A 23,577-nucleotide genomic window follows, 5' to 3' on the forward strand; every position below is an offset into this window, starting at 1 on the left:
TTTTGATATGTTGTATTTTTATCTTCATTTGTGTGGGGAGCAACTCGGACTAGACTAAGTTACTCGAATTAAGACTTATTCTATGCATCTGCTCTCCCACAATATGGTGCTGAGAAGGGAGTAAACAGCTTCTGCGCAGCTGCCTCTCGCCAACTTGAGTGATGACCTGCAGGAGCTGATCCTGCTCCTGATTGGAGGAGAGCAGCGTACTCGGCGTGTGGGTAGCAGAGTTGGGATTGGTGGAAGAGGACTATAAAGGAGGAGAGAGACAACATGCACCAGGAACATCTATCTGAAGGAACACCTGAGCAGCCCCCGAGAGAGCCGGCCGGCGGTGTGCTGCTCCCTCGCGGAAGTGGGGAAAGTGGCAGGGGGAACCGCCCTTCCACAGAGGTGGAAGGATCGGTAGCCAACCTGGGAAGAACCAGCAGCAAACCCGGGAAGAGCTGAGCAGACAAAAGAACAGCGCAGGGTCCTGTGTCATTCCTCCGCGAAGAGGGAGAGCGACACATTTGTTTATGGAAATATTTTGATTTCTTCTATGACCCACTGTTCATTCAGAATCATGTTGTTCAGTCTCTATGTGTTTGCATATGACCTAGATATTCTTGAGTTGTTGATTTCTAGTTTTATTCCATTGTGGTCAGAGAAGATGCAAGGTATGATCACAATTTTTTTAAATTTGCTGAGACTTTCTTTATGACTTAGCATATGGTCTATCCTAGAGCAAGTTTTACACACTGATGAGAAAAATGGGTATTTTGCCACTGTGGAGTGAAACATTCTGTAGACATACGTTAGGTCCATTTAGTCTATATTGTCAATTAATACTGTTGTTTCCTTGCTGATTTTCTATCTGATTTATCTGTCCATTGCTGAAAGTGGGATATCAAAATCCCCTGTTACTATTGTATTGGAATCTATGTCTTCCTTCGGGTCCATTAACATTTATTCTAGATAGCCAGTCACCCTGGTAGTGTGTATACATTTATTATAGTCACATCTTCCTATTGTGTTGATTCTTTAGTCATTACATAGTGCACTTGTCTCTTTTAACAGTTTTTATGTCAAAGCTTATTTTGTCTGATATTAGGATGGCAACACCAGCTCTTTTTTGGTTTCTGTTAGTATGGAATATTTTTTCCATCCTTTCACTTGCAATCTGCAAGTATCTTTGTTGGTGAGATATATTTCTTGTAGACAGCAAATAGATGAGTCTTGTTTTTTAATCCATTCAATCAGTCTGTATCTTTTAACTGGAGAGTTGAGGCCATCTACATTCAAGGTAACTATTGATAAGTAACTACTTGGCACTGCCATTTTCCCATAAATATTCCTGTTGCTTACTTTCAATTTCTTTTTGTACTTCTACTGGATTTTCCACCTTCTTATTCTTTCATTATGATGGCTATCTTTCTGTGTTTTTGTGTGTTGCACATCCTTAAGCATCTTTTGTAAGGCTGGACAATGTGTAATGATCATATCAGATCATTGGCATATCTATCACCTCAAGCATTCATCCTTTAGTTGTGTTGGAAACACAATTCTCTGTACTGGCTGTTTGGAAATGTACAATGAGCTACTAATAAACCCACTTAGTCTATTGTTTCATAGTCTTCCTTGTTCTTGCCCAGTTATTTTTCTGAGAGCCTCAGAAGACATCTTTTCATGGTCATAGCTGTAGAAGACAGGTACTAGTTTTGGCTGGGATGTTATCTGCCAAAATGGTCTCAGAAGTTTCTATTGGCATGGAGAGGCATGTGCTTCCACATGCATGCACTGTGCTTGCATATGTGTTAGGTGAAGTGCCCGAGTATGCCTGCTCATCACACAGATACTTCCTTCCTTCAACCTCACCACCAACCTGAACAGTTGACATTAGTGCTCCATTTTACAGAGGAGCCAGTGAAGGCTATGAGGATTGACACTGGACAAAATCCTGATCTTAAAGTCAGTCCTCTTCTTGCTTGCCCATTCCACTTCTCCAGGAGAGGTTAGCTTCTGAACTTTTCCAGAGAAGGCACACATTTTTTTGCTGAAGATATTCCTTCTCTTGTTGCTGTCCATCAGAAATAGCCTCTGTAGTAATTGTCATCTCACTCCTTTTTTTCTCAGTGTCCCAGGCATTTTGTTTTTTAATCCCTCACTCTCTAACTGCCAGTTCCTGACCCCCATCTGTTGGTGAGGGTGACAGGCACATGGCCTGACACCTGTCATACTCATCTGCTGTCCTAAGCACATGGATAATTCTCAGTTTTATGCAACTATGCTTCTATAATCTCCTAGGGGGGTCTTGAAAAAAAATTCTAGTGCCCAGGTCAAACTCACTTTGAATAATTAAGCAACTATTAGGGAATGGGGATCAGGCACCAGTATTTCTCAAAGTTCCCCAGGTGGTGGCCACCTACAGTGAATTTTGAAAACCAGTGTAGATTGCGACAAACAAGCAGTTTTTGCAGAGTAACATTTGTTGAGCATCTACTTTTTGCTAAGCACTTGGGAGGTGAAGATGAATAACTTCGCTACCATATATACTAAAAGATGGAGGAAATTATCATGTGAAAATTATAATATTGCTCACCTACTTACCTCTGGAGTGTATTTTGAGTTAAAATATTTTAATCCACTTAAGTGTACAACCAAGTCTTGCTCATCCACGATGATGGGAGACGGGGTGCCATAATAAAAGACCTCCCCAGAAAATTTAATCCCATATTGTACCAATACTTTTAACCTCCTTTCTCATCAAACCTACAAAAGCTGCTGCCATGCAGCAAATGGGCTCATTTGAGCCTCCTCTCCATTTTTCTTGCTCATACTTTTATGAAAGTGCTAATGAGGATTAAATTGACCAAAAGGTAAGGCAGCTGCAGGGGGCATGCAGAGATTGAAGGAGCGTGCTTCTCCCCCTGCCCCAACATGGTCAAGATATGCTCCAAGGTCTATTTATTTTCAAGGAAGTAATCACAATAATATAAAAAGGCTGTTGGTGTGTTTATGTTCTATGATCATCCTGCCCTATTAAACTGTATCTTAGAATCAAATAGACGCAGTCAAACCCTTGAGCTCAAAGAAGAGTGCTTCTGATTGAGAGATATTTTGTCAAGCTCAGACTTCTGACAAAATGGGCACACATAAATGTGCCCATGCATGACCACTTATTTCCTGTTCTCTAGAACACCACTCCCACGCAGAGCTCTCCCAGATGGGCACCAGTTTCCTCCTTCCAGCAGGGTTGTGTAGCTTGCTCCAGCAATAGCTCTGTGTTATTTATGCCCTCCATTTCCAAATTGAGAAGGTTCAAAATGATATGTAGACTAATGAGATGAAACAATTAAGTTGTTCAGCACCCAGCTCTATGCCTGGCATCTCAGCTCCCAGCCTGCCTCACACATCTTCTCCCTTGTGACTTTGAGAACTGAGAAAACTCAAGCTTCTGATTGTTTCAAATGGCAACAGATCTGTAACCTGTTCCACCTCTTTCCCTTCCTTAAGATATTTATAGAATCAAACAAAAAGGCCGACTCCAATTAATTAGCTTTGTGAGGACAGTAACATTTAAGGAATTCAACCAGCTCCAGGGTGTTCCCTCTTTTATTCAAGGTCTTCTCAGGTGAGAGACTTAAATCATCATTGATTCAATGTTGTCAGCACTTCTGCGATAGAGTAATAAAATGATGCCTGAACGAAAACATCAAAGTTGGGAATAACAGATTTTTTTCTTTCTTTTCTTTTGTTTACATAGGGGAAAATTCATATATTTTACATATACAGTGTTAAGAACATAATGATATTTCCCCTCCTAACCTCCTGCCTTCCCTTGCTACTTACCTCCTTCTTTCTTATTTTTCTTTTAAGCTTTGCAATGATATACTTTCAGTTTACTTTATAATAACATACTTGATCCTTCACTAAATACAGAATTCAGCAAGTGTTAAGTAGACAACCATTGTTCCTCAGGAGTTTAAACAAGGGCTATAAACAATAACCAAATCTCAAAATGTCCATTTTATTCACATACATTTACATTTTTTGTACTCTATATATTAGTTACCATAAGTCAGAGAAATCATGATATTTGTCTTTTGAGGACTGGCTTATTTCACTAAGCATAATGGCCTCCAGTTGCATCCATTTTGTTGCCAAAGATAGGATTTCATTCTTTTTTATGGCTAAGTAATATCCCATTGTGTATCCATACCACAATTTCTTTATCCAGTCATCAGTTGCTAGACATCTTTCTTATGCTGAATTCATTTCCTTCGAATAAATTCCCGGAAGTGGGATGGCTGGGTCATATGGTAGATCTCTTTTCAGATTTCTGATGAACCTCCATACTGTCTTCCATACTGGTTGTACTTTACAGAGACTAGTGGCTTTTATCAACATAAGCAATACTCTCACAGGATATCCAACCAAAGGCAAACCATTTTCTGGAGAAGAAGATGGAAGATGAGCTAAAATCATAGAATCTTTTTTTCACAAGCTTCATGAATAGCAGGAAACCCAGGGGTGGGACTGTCTTGTCATAGTCCCATTGTACACATGTGCTGATTCAGGTTCCACCCACTGACTGGTGTCTGAGAGCACCCAGCAAAGAGCAAGAAGTGGCCCCAGTGTCCTTCTCTCCCGAAGACTTGAGTTTGTCCATGGGCCACCTCCGAGGGTGCCTGTTGCCTGAGTGGAACAAGGCAGAAGGCATCTTTGGGCCAATCTTTTCATCACAAGTTTCCTCTCCAGAGAAAAGTGGCTTCTTTCCTTTTCCCAGGTTTAACCGAGCAGGGGCACATGTAAATAGAATGGCTATTTTTGTTAAACAGAGCTTAACTATTTCTGAAACAGCCATTTATTTGTGAAGACTATTTTATGTTAATTTAATTATAAGAAAATTGAAAAGTGTAATACATAGCTGAGCCCTTAAGGCCGGTTAATCTATTTGGATTGTAACAAATATAATTTTTATTAGCTCAGCCTATTTGGATGGTAACGAGTATAACCTTTCCATAGACATTACAGACTCTGAGTTATGGTCTATTTTTATGTAAAACCAGCCTTGAGTAGAATAAAAAGAAAGTTCTTTTGTCTGTCCCCGTGTTATGGAATCATTATATTAATGAGAGTAGAATCTGAACCATTTCTATTATCTTAGAGTGGAGCTCGTGTCTTCTCTAGGTGTTATTGAAAAAAAAAAACCAGGTAGTTATTAGAAAAATGATCAGCCCTGTGGAGAGGTAAGATAGTGTGAATCCTCCTTTAGGGGAAATATGTTGATTTTTTAAAAGAGAAAGTTAATCATTTTTTTGTCCCAGCCAATCAGACTATCTCTTCAGAACCTTAGCTATCTTGTAACACAACTGGATACTTGGAAGAAACAAAAAACAAATCCCAAGAGTCTAAAAATGGTGTCACAGGGTCTAAACATTATTGGAGCTCTTTTCTCTAATATTGGAGTCCTCTGTTATACTTGGTTTTCCTGTCCCCAACAGATAAACAGTCTAACCAATGCAGTAGGAGTAGCATTTACAATGTTAATGTCCCTAGCCAGGCTAGACTGTGCTGCACTTACATGGGTGATCTGTGTGCCTCAATTTCCCCTCTCATCAAATGAAGGTGATGATTCAAGTGCCTCCCTCAGAAAGGTGTGAGGACTCTAAGGACTTAATAAGTGTAAAACACTCAGAACAGCTCCTAACACATAGAAAGCCCAAAGTAAGCATTAGTATAACATCGTTCCCATACAAATGATAGTAGAATTATTGTTATTTTACTTCTTCAAAGAAGACAATTTATTTTACAGACTCTGGCACCCGCCTGGCATGACAACATTGTAACTTCTTGAAATTTTCTTTGATGTCAATTTTTTACATGAAGTTAAAAATAATTTTAACAAGTTCAATCAATTCAGTTCCTGGGGAGGACCTGTCTCCTGGCTTGTGGATAGTTACTTTCTTATGGTGCTCTCACATGGTGCAAGCAGGAAGCTAGTTCTCCTGGACACTTTCTCTAAAGGCATTAATCCCAAGGAGGAGGTGGAAGAGTCAGCTTTGAGTTAGTGCCATAAAATACCTGAAACAGCTACTTGTGAAAGAAAGGAAGGTTTATTCAGCCCACAGTTCGGTAGGCTCAAGTTCAAGATTGGAAATTCAAGTGTAAGTCCATTGATTAGAAGTCTGGTGAGGGTAGCAGATGGTCATGGTGAAGCATTTGCAGAGAGCACATCACAAGGTGAGCCACAAAGCAGAGGGAGTGTCTGGGGGCACACTCAGGAAACAATCCCTAGAGAGAACTACCTGCTGAAAATATGCCCTCCCACTAGGACCACCTCCTAGACATATCATGGAATTGTTTCCACTCTCTTAGTACCAATAACTTAGAGTTCCTGTGTGAGTCTAGGAGCCTAATCTTGCTGAAACCATAACACAGGAGCTCTACCTCATGACCTAATCCCTTCTTGAAAGACCCACCTCCTAATAGCATCGCTCTGGGGCTAGCTTGGTCTTGCCCATTCTCTTGGGTGGTAGGAGTCAGGGTGCCTTCTGTTGGGCAAGGTTTACTTATTTATCTGTTCACATTCTCATATATTCAACAAGTATTTTTGGAACTTGTAGTTGGCTCCAAGATCACCACCATGCTCTGATAAACAAAGTGAATTCAAGAGGTTCTCCTCTTATTCCATTCATTTGTTCAGTGACTGTTTTCTGAGGCTCATAGGCAAAGTGCATTTGTCTACTAACCAGGTAGCCAACTAACCCAGTTTGAACTAAGGAGTTTCCCGCAGTCTTCTAGGCCTAAACATGGACTAATGATAACTAATTACTAAACTTCTTAGCAGTTCCAATCTCTGAAAGGGATATAATCTTTGGTATATTCATTTGACCAAAGTTTATTTAGGCTCCAAACCTTCTCCTACACCCATCTCTGTAAAACCCAATCTTAGCACAAACTCTGACAAGTCAGTTTAGCAAGAACTTCCTACCCTGGGAGCTGGCATTGTGGCTCAGTGGGTTTAAGATGTTCTTTGTGACACTGGCATGCCATGTTGGAGTGCCCATCTGAATTCCAGCCACTCTAATTCCAATCTTGCTAATGCACCTAGGAAGGCAAGAGATGATGGATCAAATGCCTGGGGCCCCTGTTACCCATGCAGGAGACCAGGATCGAGTTATAGGCTCCTGGCTTTGTTCTGGCCTGGCTCTGGCTCTTGCAGCTATTTTGAGAGTGAACTAGTGGATGGAAGATTTCTCTCTCTTTCTAACTCTGTATGTAAATTCCTCTCTTTGTCACTCTGCTTTTTAAATAAATAAATAAATAATTTTTAAAAAGAATACCCCATTCTTTTTATCTGATAAACCTCAATAGCTTATTAACATCTCTCAGTGCCCCTCCTTGGTCCTTGATCTCCCTGACCTGTGTGCAGCAGGAATCCTGTTTGGTGCGTTCAGCATGGGCTCCTCTCGGGCTTGATGTCTTCACTTAGGGATTTTCTTCCACACATTCTTCACTTCCTGCCTGTCAATCTCCATGTGCCCCCACTGTACTTGGAATGGAAGCCCATTCTACCCTGAGGTCTCTTTTTCCATTGCAATATCCCTGAATAAAATTTGCCTTCACCACTTTTACTCAGGTCTGGCTCTGGTTTTCTCTGATACTAGGTGGGCACAATTTCATGTTGGACTCACAGCCATTAGCTCCGTCTCAGAGCACGCAGGCTTACTGGGACTGTCAGAGGAGAGCAAGCTTCCAGATTGCTGAATTGCCTAGTTTGGACCTGAGAGCTGGTGGTTGGAGAGAGCTGGCTTCATCCTCCAGTCCTGGCAGATCTGTGTGTCCACAGTTGCTCTGGATTTCAGGGCCTGTACTTACTGCTGTTGCCTGACCAATAGATTCTCAGGCAGTGGGGGCATTTGCCAGACTCAGTTTGACCCTGTGGGAGGTAACTGGCTGCAGAGGTTGTGGTGTTGGCTCTGATGGGCTCCAGATCTGAAATGCTGAGCTTGCAATCCTGCTACCCCTTTAATCAATGTGACTGTGAGCAAATTACACAGCCTTCCTGCAATCTGAAAGATGAGGATCATGATAACACAATAGTCACACCTGTTAACAAGGTGTAGCACACTGTCTGATACTCTGCTAGGAATGATGCTAGAATACAAACACCTTCCCAGCACTTGGAAAGTCAATGTAGTAAGAAAAGAACCAAGACCTGATGTTGACAGAGAAACACAGATCTGTCTTTCACTAAACATTACCCTGAGAAAGAGCAGTGTCTTAGAAATGGCCAAGAATCCTTTGTCTTCTGTGTCATTAAGAACCAGAGGCCAGGGTCCTCTACTATGGTGTAGCAGGTACAGCCTGCTGTGCTAGCATCTCAAGTGGGTACCAGTCAGAGCGCCAGCTGCTCTGCTTCTGATGCAGCTCCCTGCTAACATGCCTTGGGATGCAGCAGAACACTGCCTGAGTGCTTGGGCTCCTGCGCCAACGTGGGAGATCCAAAATATCCTGGCTCCTGGCTTTGATTTTAACTTTGAAAAAAAACCTTCTGGGGCTGGCGCTGTGGCACAGCAGGCTAAGTCACTGGTTGCTATGCTGGCAACCCCTATCAGTGCTGATACAAATCCCAAATGCTCTGCTTCTCATCCAGCTCCCTGCTAATGTTCCTTGAAAATGAGCAGATCATGCCTGAATACGTGGGCTCTTCTGCCTTGGGAGTGGGAGACTCAAATGGATTTCCTGACTCCTGGCTGAATCCTGCTCTTGGCCGTTGTGATCATTTGGGGAATAATCCAGTGGATGGGAAATATGTCTCCCTCTCTCTCCGTCTCCCACCTCCTCCCTCTCTGCTTTTCAAATACATACATAAATCTTTAAAAAAATCTATCTCTTGTGGGTTGAACCTGCTTTTATCCTCGTAACGGTATTCTCCACCCACCCTCTGCTCCCTTTCCTGAAGGTGCTAAAACAATTTACAGCTAAATTTCTCAGTAATCATCCTGGTCATGAAAGAGAGAAGTGAGTATTACAATAGTCAATAGGGTGCTTTTAAGAAAGCATATATGGGGCCTCTTTTCAAGAAGCTGTGGAAGAAGTCCTGGCATATGTTGTCCAGGAAGAAGGCTACCCCTGGGTGCTGACCTTGCAGGAGACAGGGATGGGGACACTTTTATGTCAAGGTCCAGACAGAAAACACCAGGGATTTTAAGCTTGGTGCATCACATGGCTTTTCTCTTATACCTACTCAACTCTGCTATTTTGTTTTGTTTCATTTTCTACTGACTGTTCTCTCAGTGGCTTTTATTCATCAACAAAGAAAATTTCACAGCTTCAAAATCAGTTCTAGTTTGGGGTTCTTCTGGTGGTAAGTGAATGAGAGCCAAGACTGATGTTTATAGGTGTAAGAGCTTGCAAACAAGGATTGGTAAGCTCTAACTTCCAGGAGCCTCTACTGGATGGATACAATGAATGATTATGTTATTATTCTGTGGCTTGGAATTGTTTGAAGCAGTCAGGTAAATGGAGATAATGTGCCCAGCCAGAGTGATTCAGATGACACAAGGATGGTTTGTCTAATGACAGCAAAGACTTTGATGAAGCGCTTGAATCATTTTGCTCCATAAAGTGTGAAGTTGAACTACAATAATACTTCTAAATTAAGATTATTTTCTACAAGTGGTTTGTTATATAAACAACCCTGATAATAATATCTACTTTTGTAAGCTTGTTGTAAGAGTTGAGTGCAATAGCCTAGGAAGTGTTCAGTAAACAGGGTAGTTCATATCTTTTCTACATTGCACCATCTCCAGTGGATGCTTGAAACCATGGATAGTACTGAATCGATAGGTACAAGAATCTTTTTCTGTAGGTTCTGTAGTGTTGCCACACAGAACCAGAGTCATTCATTCTATGTTTTGCATCCTAGTATCTCCTTTGCATCACTACTTTAGGAATTTGCAGACATTGTGAAGCAAGTGTTACTTAACACAAGCACTGTGATACTGAGATAGTTGATCTGCACCCAAGGCTGCATCTTAGTGACTGATGTACAGGTACAGGTATCATCTGTAGCATGGCTCTGTTGAGAAAAGGGATGATTCATGTTCTGAGAGGGAAGAGGTAGAATGGTGAGAAATTTCATCATGCTGCACACAATTCGGAACTTGTGAATCATTTCTTTCTGGAATTTTCCATTTATTATCTTCAGATGATGGTTGACCATACATAACTGAAGCTTCAGAGAGTGAAAGTTCTGATAAGGGGGAACTCTGGGAATATCCGTTCTTGTCCCTTCAATATTGAAAGCGAATTCCTGGCAGAGACATCAATTCAACTGGGTGTTTAATCAAAAGAACTAGTGTTCCACAGAACACAGTTTGAAAATCCTTACCATGCAGTTAATTTTGTAAGTCAGTATAACTGGATCATGGTGCCCAGGTATTTGGTGAAATGTTATTCTGAATGTCTCTTTGAGTTGTTTTTATTAGTTTGTTTTTTAAATACTATGAGCATCTAATTTGGTGGACTTGAGTGGAAAAAAGTGCTCTCCATTTTGTGGATGGGTGTCACTCAATCAGATGAAACCCTGAGTAGAACAAAGACTGACCTCCACAAGGAAGAAGGAATCACGCCAGCTGAAGCCTTGGGACTAGGAACCAGACCTTCCTTGGATCTGCAGCTTGCCAGCCCATCCTGTAAAATTCAGATTCAACAAGTCTGCACAATCCATGAGCTGACTGTTTAAAACAAACCTGTCTAGACTTGTGTATACACAGCCTATTGGTTATGTTTCTCCCGGGAACCCTGCCTAATTTGCCTTTTTTTTCTAGATAACATTTGAGGAGGCGATTAGACTAAAGAGAGTTAGGAGGACATGAAGAAGATGATGGAAGAGGAAAGTGTGGGTAAGGAAATTGTTTCTTGGTGCCAAGCAGTCTTTATATCACTTGTCATTCCTTTCTGAAAATAATTATATTTGGCCACTGTCAACTGGACACACATCTCTTCTGTTGAGACTATCCTTTGTTTTACATGTTAATTAGAACAAAAAGATGAAAAGACAATTGTCATTGTCTTTGAACCTAAGCTGTGGCAGGAATTGTGTGTGTGTGTGTGTGTGTATGTATGTGTATGAGAGAGAGAGAGAGAGAGAGAGAGAGAGAGAAATTATTATTTTAATAAATCCAGAAGGGAGATAGGGAAGGCAGCAGGGAAGTGAAAGAAAGTTGTAAGTTTCATATTTCCAACTTGAAAACCATTGTGGGAAGTATCAATGGCCTTCAAAGGACAAAAAAAAAATAACAAAACACAAACTTGAAAGAGCTCAGGATATGAAAACGAGAGGGCGTGATGAGCTGTTGAGTGGAGAAGCTCAGCACATACAGCGCCCTGGGGAAGGGTGGATAAACAGAGGGAGACAGGAGGCTTCCCTTCCGGGCGCCACAGCAGGGCTGAGACCAGGCTCCGCTCCTGGGGCAGGAGGTTCACGCAGCTTTTCCTTCTGAAAACTTGCGAGGTGGCAGGCAGCTGTCCATTCAGGTCTATTGGGGAGCCACATGTGGAAAGAAAGATAAGCTACAAAAGCACTTTTCAGTGGATCTACAAGGGTGGCTTAGGGAAGAAACCTGAAGGAAGACATTAAGGAATTCCTGGAAAAAGGCAGGAGTGGTGTTGCAAATTAACTGGAAATCCTGGAGGATGGAGACACAAATAAAAACACTGGGAGGTGGCTGGAATATTTTGGAAGCAAACTTCACATAGAGGAGGTGCTATGGAGTTGTCACTAGAGTCAAAAGGAGAAATTCTGCTTAAATCTCAAGGTGAATGCCATGTCCAAGGGGCAGCTTAGGGACCTTTTAAGTTAGTTGACTTATATTGAGATGTGATCCCCATGCCCATATTAACAATGTAAGGCAATGGAGGCAAGTATGAAAGATGGCAGTACTGTAACTCAGGAGAGAGTAATGGTTTTGGAGTATATTTCAAAGAATGCTGACATGCTTCGATGAAATTATACATCAACCTGGAAAAAAAAGTGGAAGTGTAATAAAAATGAGTGGTGACAATCTTTCTGAACTCCCCCAAACCATCTAATTCTATGAATAAAATGCATCCTTATTGATTTTAGAATCCTGGTATTCCCATGCACACAAAAAGGCGGAACAGTTGGAGAGCAGGCATGAATACCAAGAGGCTAAACCTGTCGCAAGGGTGAGTTAACACTGGAAGGAAAAAAAAGTAATCCAGTTTTTCTGTGCTTACTGATATTTAACATTTTTAAATCTCAAAGTTGCACTGACATTTTATTTTTGAAGCAGCAGAGGTGAATTCAGACTTAGAACACAGAGGTGGAAGACGGCTCTTCCACATTTGGGCTAGTTTCAAATAGAAAAACACAAGAGTAGGGATGGCCAAGGAAAATCTGTGTTGGGGGGCATGCTTTATGCTGAAGCATCTAGACCAGCACAGGGATGTAATCTACCTTTGTAGACTGGGCAGGAGCATGCGCAACCTGTCCCGGGAGACCCCTTCCTTCTCATTAAAGGTCCTGTGCCAGTGATATCCATAAAATGTGTTTGCTTCAGGGATGAGGAGAGAGCCGCTTCCTGCCTGGTGTAGACATTGCTAGACTGTTACCCCTGGCATACACTGTGCCACAGTTTTAATTAAAGCATTTGAATGCTGGCAGGTCAGTGTTGTTAGAAGGGATGTCTGATTAATTGCTTACTTCTTTGTCACAGCTATAAATGGGATGTCGTGAGGGTACATGTTAGAATCCAAACAAATGGACTCTGGAGCAATCAGCTCCTTTCACTTCCAGTGTGAGATAGCACAACAGCCAAAATTGCACTGGTCATCAAATGATCCCATTTAAAGATGCTATAGGTTAAAACTGCTCCCTCGTGATGGATGGTGGGCCAGGACAACCCTTGATATGCCTGCCACCAGCCCCAAGGTACAGGCACCATTCAGCAGGTAAGAACTCTGTTCCCAGCCAGCCAAATTAATAAATGTGCAAATTAAAAAGGATGTCAGAGCACTAAAGAAACATCTGCTAACCAAAGTAAAAAAGTAATGATGATGATGATAAATAGAGAGAGACAAAAGAGACTTCTGCTTCAGGCAAATTTCCATCCAGCTGCACCCTTCTATAAGGAGCAATCAAAATTACCCAGGAGAATCCCCACTGGTGAGGCATTCAGAATTCTATCTCTCGGCATCCAGGTGATAGACTTTCCAACTATTGACACCTGAGAAATATATGACCAGCCACCAGCAACTGTGCCCATTCACTTTGGTTCAGGGTATCTCAAATGTAGCATTCTTGACATTTGCAGTCATATGTTTTTTGTTGTTGTGGTGGCTGTCCAGTGCTTAATAGGATGTTAAACCAAACCTCTGTTTCTTATGTACTAGACATTTGCATCCCTATCAGTTTTTACACTAAAAAAAATCATCATTAGGCATTGTCACATGTCTCTTGGGAGGTAGAATTGACCCTGGTTAGGGAATACAACCCTAGATCAACTTGCTAATACATAGTGTGTCCCATTGTCATATGTAGTACCGGACAAACAGCATTTATAGTGGTGCAAAGGCAGGACTAGCTCGTCAAGGATTTATTTGCAATATTTCTGCATGGGAAGCAATCAGAGTAGATTCGCATCTTGTGAATCATACATTACATGTGATAGTTGACAAATTCTCATAAGGAATTCAGAACATCCACCTTTTAGAAATTCAGGCTCCTTTGCATATTAGTACACAGTCTCCTATTTGTAATAATTTCTCTATATTCCCTTCTGCAGGAAATTTGGAACAGGAGTCATGATTTTCGCAGTACAATGCACAGTTTTGGTTTTCATGAAGCAATCCATCAATGATGTTTTTCAAGACTTATGGGATGAAAAAAATATGTAGTTGAACACTGAAAGCATTCTAAGGTCTTGCCCATGAACTTCCTGTTTAGAAACCATGCAGTAATTGCTAATTGTAATTGTGTTCCAAATCTCTGCAACCAGCTGTCTGTGTTTTCTGCTGTTGTTCAAGAAGCAGGTGAAGTCAATACTAATTTTTGAAATTTACACAAGTCACCTGGGGAGATTCAATGTTGATTATTTGCCATGACAGTTTGCTTTACCTATGTATTCATTTCTTAGAAAATGGATTTTCTTATATCACATTGTTCATAACAGCACGAGTTAGAATTGATATGTGATGATAAGACCATTACTTCACAAAACTAAAGAGGGCAAAATGGACAGCAATGATAGACAAATGTTTGGGATATTACAAATGTTTCCTTTCCCACTAACAAATCAGTCCTTGACCATTATTTCTATTTATAAGGGCTAAGTCTATTAGTCAAATCAATGTACCACAATATTTTTACAAAAATATACAAGTAGGGGCTGGTGCTGTGGTGCAGTAGGTTAATCTTCCACCTGTGGTGCTGGCATTCCATATGCGCTCCAGTTCTAGTCCTGGCTGTTCCTCTTCCAGCTTCTGCTCTGGCCTGGGAAAGCAGTGAAAGATGGCCCTAGTGCTTGGGCCCCTGTACTTGAGTGGGAAACCCGGAAGAAGTTACTGGCTCCTGGCTTTGAATCAGCACAGCTCCAGCAGTTGTGGCCAACTGGGGAGTGAACCAGCAGATAGAAGACCTTTCTCTCTGTCTCACCCTCTTACTGTCTGTAACTCTATCTTGCAAATAAATAAATAAAATCTTAAAATATATATATATGACAAGAACATTAAAAGACTCCTTCGTATAGTCTTCTATCCATTTCCAGCTTATTAAAATATTGAACATTAAGAATACTTCTGAAATATTTATTTGAAAGCCAAAATGACAGTAAAATAGAGTTAGAAGGCACACATGTGCACGCATGCATGAGATAGAAATAGATAAAGAGAGAGACAATTTTCATCCACTGGCTTACTTTTCATATGGCCACAACACACAGGTCTAGGCCAGGCTAGAGCAGGAGCCAGGCACTCCATCCTGGTCTCACTCGTGGGCTCCAGGGAACCAAGTATTTTGGCCAGCTTCCACTTGCTTTCCAGGTACATTAGCAGGAAGCCAGATCAGTGTGGAGCAGCCAGGACTCAAACAAGGCATGCTGATACGGTATGCCAGTGTCACAAGAGGTAGCTTAATCTGCTGCAACACAACATCCACCCCAAGAAGAAAATAGATGGGTTAACAACCATGGTGAAGCTGGCATTGTGGAATAGTGGGTTAAGCTGCTACCTGCTGGCCTCCCATATGGGTGCCAGTTTGAGACTCGGCTGGTCCACTTCTGATCCAGCTCCCTGCTAATGTGCCTAGGAAAGGAGCAGAGGATAGTCCAAGTACTTGGGCCCCTGACGCCCACTTGAGAGACCCGGAAGAGGCTCCTGACCCAGCATCAGCCATTGCACCATTTGGGGAATGAATCAATGGATAGCAAACCTCCCTCTTTCTCTGTCTCTCCCTCTCTCTGTCTCTGTAAGACCTCTCTCTCTCTCTAACTCTGACTTTCCAATAAATAAAATAAATTTTTAAGAAAATAAATAAAAATAAAAACCATGGTGAGGGACTGGAGTTGTGGCAAAGCAATTAGGCTGTTGCTTGGAATGCTCACATCCCACACTGGAGTGCCAGAATTCAAGTCCTACCTCTGCTTTCCTACTAATGCATTCTTGGAGGCAGTAGATTCAAGCTCAAGTACTTAGGTCCCTGTCACCCACATGGGAGACCTGAATGGAGTTCCTAGTTTCTGGCTTCATCTAGGCCCAGCCCTTGCTATTGTGGGCATTTGAGAACTGAGGCAGCAGATGGAAAATAGATGAAAGATCTCTCTCTCTCTCTCTCTCTCTCTCTCTCTCTCTCTCTCTGTCTTTCTCTCCCTACCCCCATCTTTCAAACAAAGCAGACAAACAAAAAAAGCCATGAAAAATGGACACAACAATTCAGATTCAGTCCCCTCGTCCTCACTCCTCTGGCCACACATAAGTAGTTTCAGTAGAAGTCATACTTTAGAAGACTGTAAAACTTAATCAGAGCCTCACAAATCAGAGATTTCCTTCTGCAAAAACAGTCCCTCTCCATCGATATGAAATCATTGGTGAAACATATTATATTTTCTGGTTGGATGTAAATATCCACTGTGGATGTCTCGCAGCATATGAAAAAAATCCCCTGATAAAATATGGTACTTACCATACCCATTACAATATGCTTAATCTGATCCCTTGTGTGACCAGTATCATAGCACTCTTTCCTCCCACTTGGCTTAGGGGTTTTATCCCAACACTTCTCATTTAACTGAACTATCTCAAATTTATCTTATAAGCTGATAGGAAAAACAGCAGATGAAAAGATATGTCAAGGTCCATAATATTTGCAGGCTAACCTCTTGTTCCAGATCAATTGAGCAGTCTACAGAAATTTGCACAAGATTTGAGTAAGCAGCCAGACTTCAGGATATTTGCCCAGTTGCAATCTTGTAGTCTTTTTTAATTCATCCAGCCTTAACAGAAACCAGATAGTTCTTCCATGTTGGATTAGAAAGTAGTGAAGGATGCCAATGTATTTATTAGTAAAATTCTGAGGACCCTTTGTATAGTATAGGGATATTAAAATTATACTCATTTTTAAAAGTGTACTGTGCATAGATACATTGAATATTCATCCATGCATATGAGTGTACATTCAGCTGCAAGATCATAACAATCTGGTAGAAATTACTATTCAAAGTGACTACTGAGGGAATCAAAGAGTCATCAGAACTTGAAAGCACCTTGGAAGATCACCTAGGAAATTTCCCCTTTCTTTTCAAAGGGAGAAAAGAACTATCTCCTACTTTTAGAGAGGTTCCCTAGAGAGGAGAACCAACAGGCCTCCAGATCGTCTCAGTGGCCTGGATGATTTGCAGCTGTCGTAACCTAGGACCTCTCCTAGGACACTCATCCCCTTGTGAAGATGCAGGGAAATGCAAGTCTTCTGTGGCTACTGTTGAATACTATTTGTTGTAAAATAAGTACACAGTTAAAAAGCATGTGCCTTGATTGGCTGTATGCCATTACTGAGTATCCAGAGAGCTGGGCTTTGCAAAGAGCTGGGAAACAGCTGTAGAGATGAGGGTCAGTGACCATGTAACCTTCTATCATGCCAACTGGCCAAGAAAACCATTTTTTTGTCTACTGCAATTAAATGATGATGTGAAGCTAAAAGAAAGGTATACTTTTCAGTAAATGGATCCCAGGTCAGATGCATGACTTAGGACAGTACGTTGCAACCACAACATCTAATTTGATAGAATGTTCTGCCAAGGGAAAAAAAAATGCACAGCGCTCAAGAACAGGTAGCACGTAGCTCACAGTAAAACAACAAAAGGGACAATGAATGCAAGGATAGCTGCTTGGGGATTATTAAAATATATAAATTAGAAGACTGGGAAATGAATAGACCTATAGATGAATCATGGACATTTTAAAGCATATGGAAATTATGCTTTTTAGGTAGCTGTGTGACCATATTTTTTGACATGGGTTGCTGTCTTAGCCAGTTTTTTAAAAAAATTCTGTAATATCTAAATTTGGGCATTTTATAAAGAAAAGAGGTTTATTAAACTCACAGTTTTGGATGATGGAATTGCAGACAGCACGGTGTTGGTTCTCATGAGGTGTCCTCTGGCTACGAAGCATCATGGTGGTGGCATCACATTGGTGGGACCATGTGCAAGAGAGAGAGATAGACAATATGACAAGAGAGAAAGCCAGAGAGTGGCTGGGGTCCTATAGCATCTATGTTAATCCCTTTCTATGGCAGTGTCCCTAATAACCTAATGACCCCGAAGTAGCTCCCACCTCTCAAACATCCCACTGCTTCTTAACATCACCACACTGGGGACCAAGCTTCCAGACATGAACCCTTGGGGAAGACATCCAAGTCATATTCAAACCATAGCAGGTGGCCAACTGAATGTGTTGGAAGGAAATCTGAGTCAATGTGTGAATACTTGAGATTGGGCTCTTGCACAATTTTGTGACTTTAAGCAAGTTCTTTTTACCACTCAGCTTCTATCTCAGTGTACTGAACTATGTGAAGCCAGCACTTTCTATCTGCTCTTAGTCCCTTCCTGCCTTGCACTAGGCGTGTCTGACTCAGAATGAATGTGCAATCATTAAAAACAGCTGTAGAACAGGCTGTACATCAAAATCCTATCAGTGAAAATCAGGCCTGCAGTGGTGAACAACCAACTAATTTTTAAAAATTCATATGCAGGAATGTATTATAACCTGAATCTCCAAGCACTGTGTTTGGGTAATGTTGATTTATTAGTACAGTAGAATTCCACTAATTAGCACTAATGACAGGGGAACCCATTATGGATTATAGAATTTTGCAAATTAGTGAGTACATGAATAAACAATAAAAACCAGGAGTCCTGCACTGCAAAGTGTCCTTTTCTACTTATTTTGACAGGAAAGTATTTAATGTTGATTATTTATGATAATTCCTCATCATCCGTTGCTAATGTTGGATTTTGTTAAAAGAGGCATTTGTGAGGATTAATGGGATAATGCTTATAAAGCATTTGGGCAAAAGGAGCAACACAACTGCAAACCATTAGAAGGATGGTACCTGATGAAGTCATAGAGACAGAGCAAGAAAGCTGAAGTTTTAGATGAGAAGTGCAGGAGGAAGTTGGATTTTTTTTTTTTTTTGGTAGGGGGAAGTTATTGGAATTGTGAACTTACTAGAGAATGAGTAATGCTATGACTCTTGAGTGACTCTCACATGTCTCAAAAAGCAGATCTCAGCCTGTATTTTCTGTCTAGGTCTCCAGGTGATTATATGCATTATGTTAGCTACGATGAATGCCCTAATTTTTTGGTGACACCATCTAGCAATAATTTATGTACTAAAATGTTTAATAGACATGAAATTCAGAAATTGAAATGGCACAAGGACATTATTTAAATTCTGTCTTCCTCTGGGTTGGGATATTTGATATTTCATAGGTATTCATGGGAAATCTTAAGTGTGAGGACAGTGCCCAGAGTTGGGCCACATGAAGATTTAGTCTTGGGAATGATGGGTCTTGTAAGAAGTCATGAGTTAGTGACCATGAGTTAGGACTTGGTATGATAAGGTGTGAATAAACACCAAAGGTGCAAGGGAGTTATTCTGCTAACTAAAGAGGTAAAAAAGCATGCAATTAGGAGCAAAATTTCAGGTTGCATAGGTCAGGAAATTGGTTTTGAAAGCATGTTGTGGTAGGCTACAAAATTTTGCATCTCTGTTAGTAAATACTAATGGATGGTGATAATGCTGCTCATAATGAAACATTGCTACAAAAGTCATTCAAGGCCGGCGCCGAGGCTCACTAGGCTAATCCTCCACCTGTGGCGCCGGCACCCCGGGTTCTAGTCCTGGTCGGGGCGCCGGATTCTGTCCTGGTTGCTCCTCTTCCAGTCCAGCTCTCTGCTGTGGCCCGGGAGTGCAGTGGAGGATGGCCTAGGTGCTTGGGCCCTGCACCCGCATGGGAGACCAGGAGAAGTACCTGGCTCCTGGCTTTGGATTGGTGCAGTGCGCCGGCCACGATGCGACGGCCATATTGGCCACTTGGGGGTGAACCAACAGAAAAAGGAAGACCTTTCTCTCTGTCTCTCTCTCTCACTGTCTAACTCTGCCTGTGCAAAAAAAAAAAAAAAAAAAAAAAAAGTCATTCAAACGTAGCTTGGCTATGATCACCTCTGTTTGCTTCCTATGCATTCACTGGCATTAGGTGCCACTTACCTACCAGTGGATGATGAAAGCACTACTTCTCACAGCATGTAGAACCAAGCTCATATCACATTTAGGCCTTTTATGAAGACAACAGATACGCACATCTCTCTGTTCGTTCATAAGCTGGTATTTTGCAAGTTTACCAGCTAGCAGTTTTGATTATCCAGAGGGTAAAGAAGCGAGAAAATATTCAGTTGGGCATTAATGAAGGGATGAGAATCAATACTGAGAACAAAGACTCCAGGGACTAGAAGATTATCTTTCCTTTTTGTTGTTTCTAACAGGACAGAATGCTTCCCAGAAAGCAGAGAGGGAAGTTGGGTATTCAAATAGATGCATGAAAACGTATTTTAAAATCGCTCACTGGGGACTGGCTTTGTGGCACAGTGGGTTTAAGCTGCCATCTGCAATGCTGGAATCGCATGAGTGCTGGTTTCAGTCCCAGCTGTTCCACTTCTAACTTAGCTTCTTGCTAATGCACCTGGGAAAGCAGCAAAAAATGACCTAAGAGCTTGGGTCCCTGCCACCCATGTAAGAGATCTGGATGGAGTTCCAGCTCCTGGGTTCAACCATGCCTGGTCCCAGCCTTGTGGCCATTTGTGGAGTAAATCTAGCAGATGGAAGACGCTCTCTCTTTCTCTGTCTCTCTCCCTCTATCTCTTTAACTGTCCCTTTCAAATAAAAGAAATCTTTTAAAAAAGTTATCCATTGGTACTTGAACATACAGTTTAGGTAACCGTTAGATCTAAAAATCCCAGTGAAAATCCTGAATTCTTTTATGGCTTTTATTATGATTTTCATTGTATGGCTTCACATTTTAAGTGGTTTTCCACATACACACACACACACACCACATGCACACAGAGCTGTGAAGAGCCCCAGGTTTTTGCATTTCCATACCTCCTGTTGCTCGTTCTAGGGAACGAGAGGGCTTGGCTCCACTCCATGTCTACTCTGACTCTTAAATGAGAATTTCTTTTGATGATGTATGTAACTTTGTTCTAACTCAGTTTTAATAAGGATATTGATTTGCCAAAATTTTTGCTTCTTTGATGTGTTAAAAAATCACCAAAAATATCAAGATATAAAATATAATTAATACTATGCAGAAGGTTAGTTGCATAGATATGTACCTGAAAATCATGCTTGGGCTCTCATTTACTTTCTAAACTAACCAACCAACCAATAGTCATAGAAATAAAAAAGGATATTAAAAATCATATACGGTTATAGTGTTTTTTAATAAATCAAAGCAGTTATTCAGCAAAAGTATATGACTTCAGCATTTTTAGGTCCAAAACATTAATTGCTAATATGCATAAAATGTAAATATTAGATATCAAGTATTTTTCCAGCTGTCTATCCTAAAAATTATAAATTATTTTTTTTTAAACTAAGCTTAATGATAAATGGGAACATGTGACCATGGATCCCAAATCCAGCTATATTTAACTCATTAAAGACTTACCAACGATTTTTGCTGCATGTTCTGTGTCTGTTTAATGTACTCTCCCCCAAGAAATTAGAAAAATTAGAAAATTAACAAGAATAAATGGAATCAAAATCCTAAGGGTGTTAATTGAGTCTGATACCAAGGGTTTATGAATGTTAGATAGCATTGGAAAATGGAAGAATTAATTTTTCATCCTTAATATATTTGTTTCTTGGGCCAATTGCATTTCCTCTCAAACCATTAGTTCTCAACAAAGTACCTTCTCTATCAATTGATAGAGAAGAACACTGCCTCAAAATCTGCACAGAACTAAAAATAATTTATTAAATTTCACTCATGACTGTGAATGATACATATCTAGAAAAAGAAATTCTGTATTTCCATCATATGAGTATTTTCTGTGTGTGTTTTTTTTTTTTTTTTTTTTTTTTTTTTTTTTTTTTGAGAGAGAGAGAGATAGAGGGCTTCTATCTGCTGGTTTCCTCCTTAAACGTCCACAATGTCTGGTGCTTTACCAGGACTGAAGCCAGGAGCCAGGAATGCCATCCAGGTTGCTCATGGGTGGCAATTATCCAATGACTTGTGTGTCCCAGAGTCTGCATGAGCAGGAAGCTGGAGTCAGGAACTGGAGCTGGTCATTGAAACCAGGTGCTCTGAGAGGGGATGTTGTGATCTAACCACTAGCTAAATGCTTGCTTCTGCTGGGCATTTTGAAGGAGATTACTGCTGAGCCAATGTTTCTGCTTCAGTGTTTTGCTGTAATATTGCTACCTGTGACTTCAACTGGACCCAAAGTTCTAAAAGATTCTAATATGATTCAGTGTTGCCAAAACATGGCATACTGTCTTAAGTGGGAAACCTGGAAACATCAGGAGACTTCACATATGTACACACACATGCTTACAATCAGGGAGCACACAAATAGATACACACACACCAGGAGGCATCATATAGGGGAGGTATTTACATGTGCCATGTGGTAGACACGGATCGAGAGCATACTGGGAATGTGGAGGTCAGGAACTTCACCTCTTCATGTACCTGATTACTTATCTGGAATCTTCCTCCCTAGCCACACTCTTCTCTGGAGTGCTTTGAGCCCAGTTCTCAGATTTGAGGAATTACATATTTGAGCAACACTTGAGCTGCCAAAATAATTGAGTTTCTTCTTTTTCAGGTGTACTTTTCTGTGTGAGCACCAAAAAGTGAATTATGATTGCACAGAGTTTTTGGCCTTTTGAAACCTACCACTGTAAAACCAAACACTCATTTTACTGGGGAGCTGCCAGTGTGCTGAAAGCATGAGTACTGTTTAATTGCAATGTGAATGTTTTGGAATAGGTTAACACATTCAGGAACCCTTGACTATGAAGTTGTTTTTTGTTTGCTTGTTTGTTTTTCTCTTGCAGTGCACAGAGAATGGACGAAGCCATGCTTAAGTTGGTTTTTCAGGCCATGCACTTTTGTTGTTAAGCAAAAGTGAAGGTCCCATGTGAAGAAAGTATACTGTTTTCAACCATGGAGATTGTTGAATGATGAGCGCCTTTACATCTCTCCTCACTTGAGGACCACACTGGAATAACATAATCTCAGGTAGCTCCCTTTTTACTTTCTTTTATTCTAATCCATGTACTTATTTAGGAATCAGATAGACAGAGAGCACCCACCAGCTGCTTCACTCCCCAAATGTTCCAAATGGCTGGGTCCGAGCCAGGCCAAAGACAGGAGCCAGGAGTGCAATCCAGGTCTTCCACATAGGTGAGAGGAGTCCAATTTCTTGAGCCTTCCACACTACCTCTCTGTCTGTATTGGCAGGAAGCTAGAGTCAGGAGCCAAAGCAGGGAACAGAACCATGGTACACTGACGTGGGACATGGGCATTCTAACCACCAGGCTAAATGCCCACTCCCACTGTTGTAATTATTCTCCAGGTTGCTGTTGGGAGCTTTTGCTGGTTGGTTTCCCAGGCCAATAATAAGGAAGGACAGCTTCTCTGTGAATAACAGAGTTTACAATGATTCTAGATAAAGATTTTTTTTTTTTTATCAAATGTTTTCAGAAGAAAAAGAGGAAGTAGAAGGGAGACCTTGAAAATCCTTCAGCTTCTTTGCCTTGCTTTTTGGAGGAAAAACCAGATAGAAGACCATTTATTTTACAGGCACTTGATCATCGCTCTCTCTTCCCCTCCAAGAGTTGGAATAGATTTCCCAGGGCAGTAGTGATAGCTGAAGATAAGGTTAAAAATGTATGCCTACTACTTAAAGTTATACTTAGGAAATCCAAGTTTATTTTGTTGCTCATTCATTCCTACCCAAACATGTCAAAAGGGCAAAAGAATGAAAATAATTGTCCCATGT

The 23,577-nt window shown here is 41.0% G+C and overlaps 1 long non-coding RNA gene across 1 annotated transcript in view; it reads left to right on the forward strand.

Moving 5' to 3' along the window:
- Positions 1-14,662, forward strand: part of LOC127487911 (uncharacterized) — an 84,559-nt gene extending 69,897 nt beyond the window's left edge. The window contains exons 2-4 of the long non-coding RNA XR_007915183.2: positions 10,821-10,895; positions 12,119-12,201; positions 13,800-14,662. This is a non-coding gene — a long non-coding RNA (uncharacterized lncRNA). The remainder of the gene's footprint in view (positions 1-10,820; positions 10,896-12,118; positions 12,202-13,799) is intronic.
- Positions 14,663-23,577: the final 8,915 nt, after the last annotated feature.

The sequence above is a fragment of the Oryctolagus cuniculus genome, chromosome 2, assembly GCF_964237555.1.
Source record: "Oryctolagus cuniculus chromosome 2, mOryCun1.1, whole genome shotgun sequence".
Lineage (NCBI taxonomy): Eukaryota > Metazoa > Chordata > Mammalia > Lagomorpha > Leporidae > Oryctolagus > Oryctolagus cuniculus.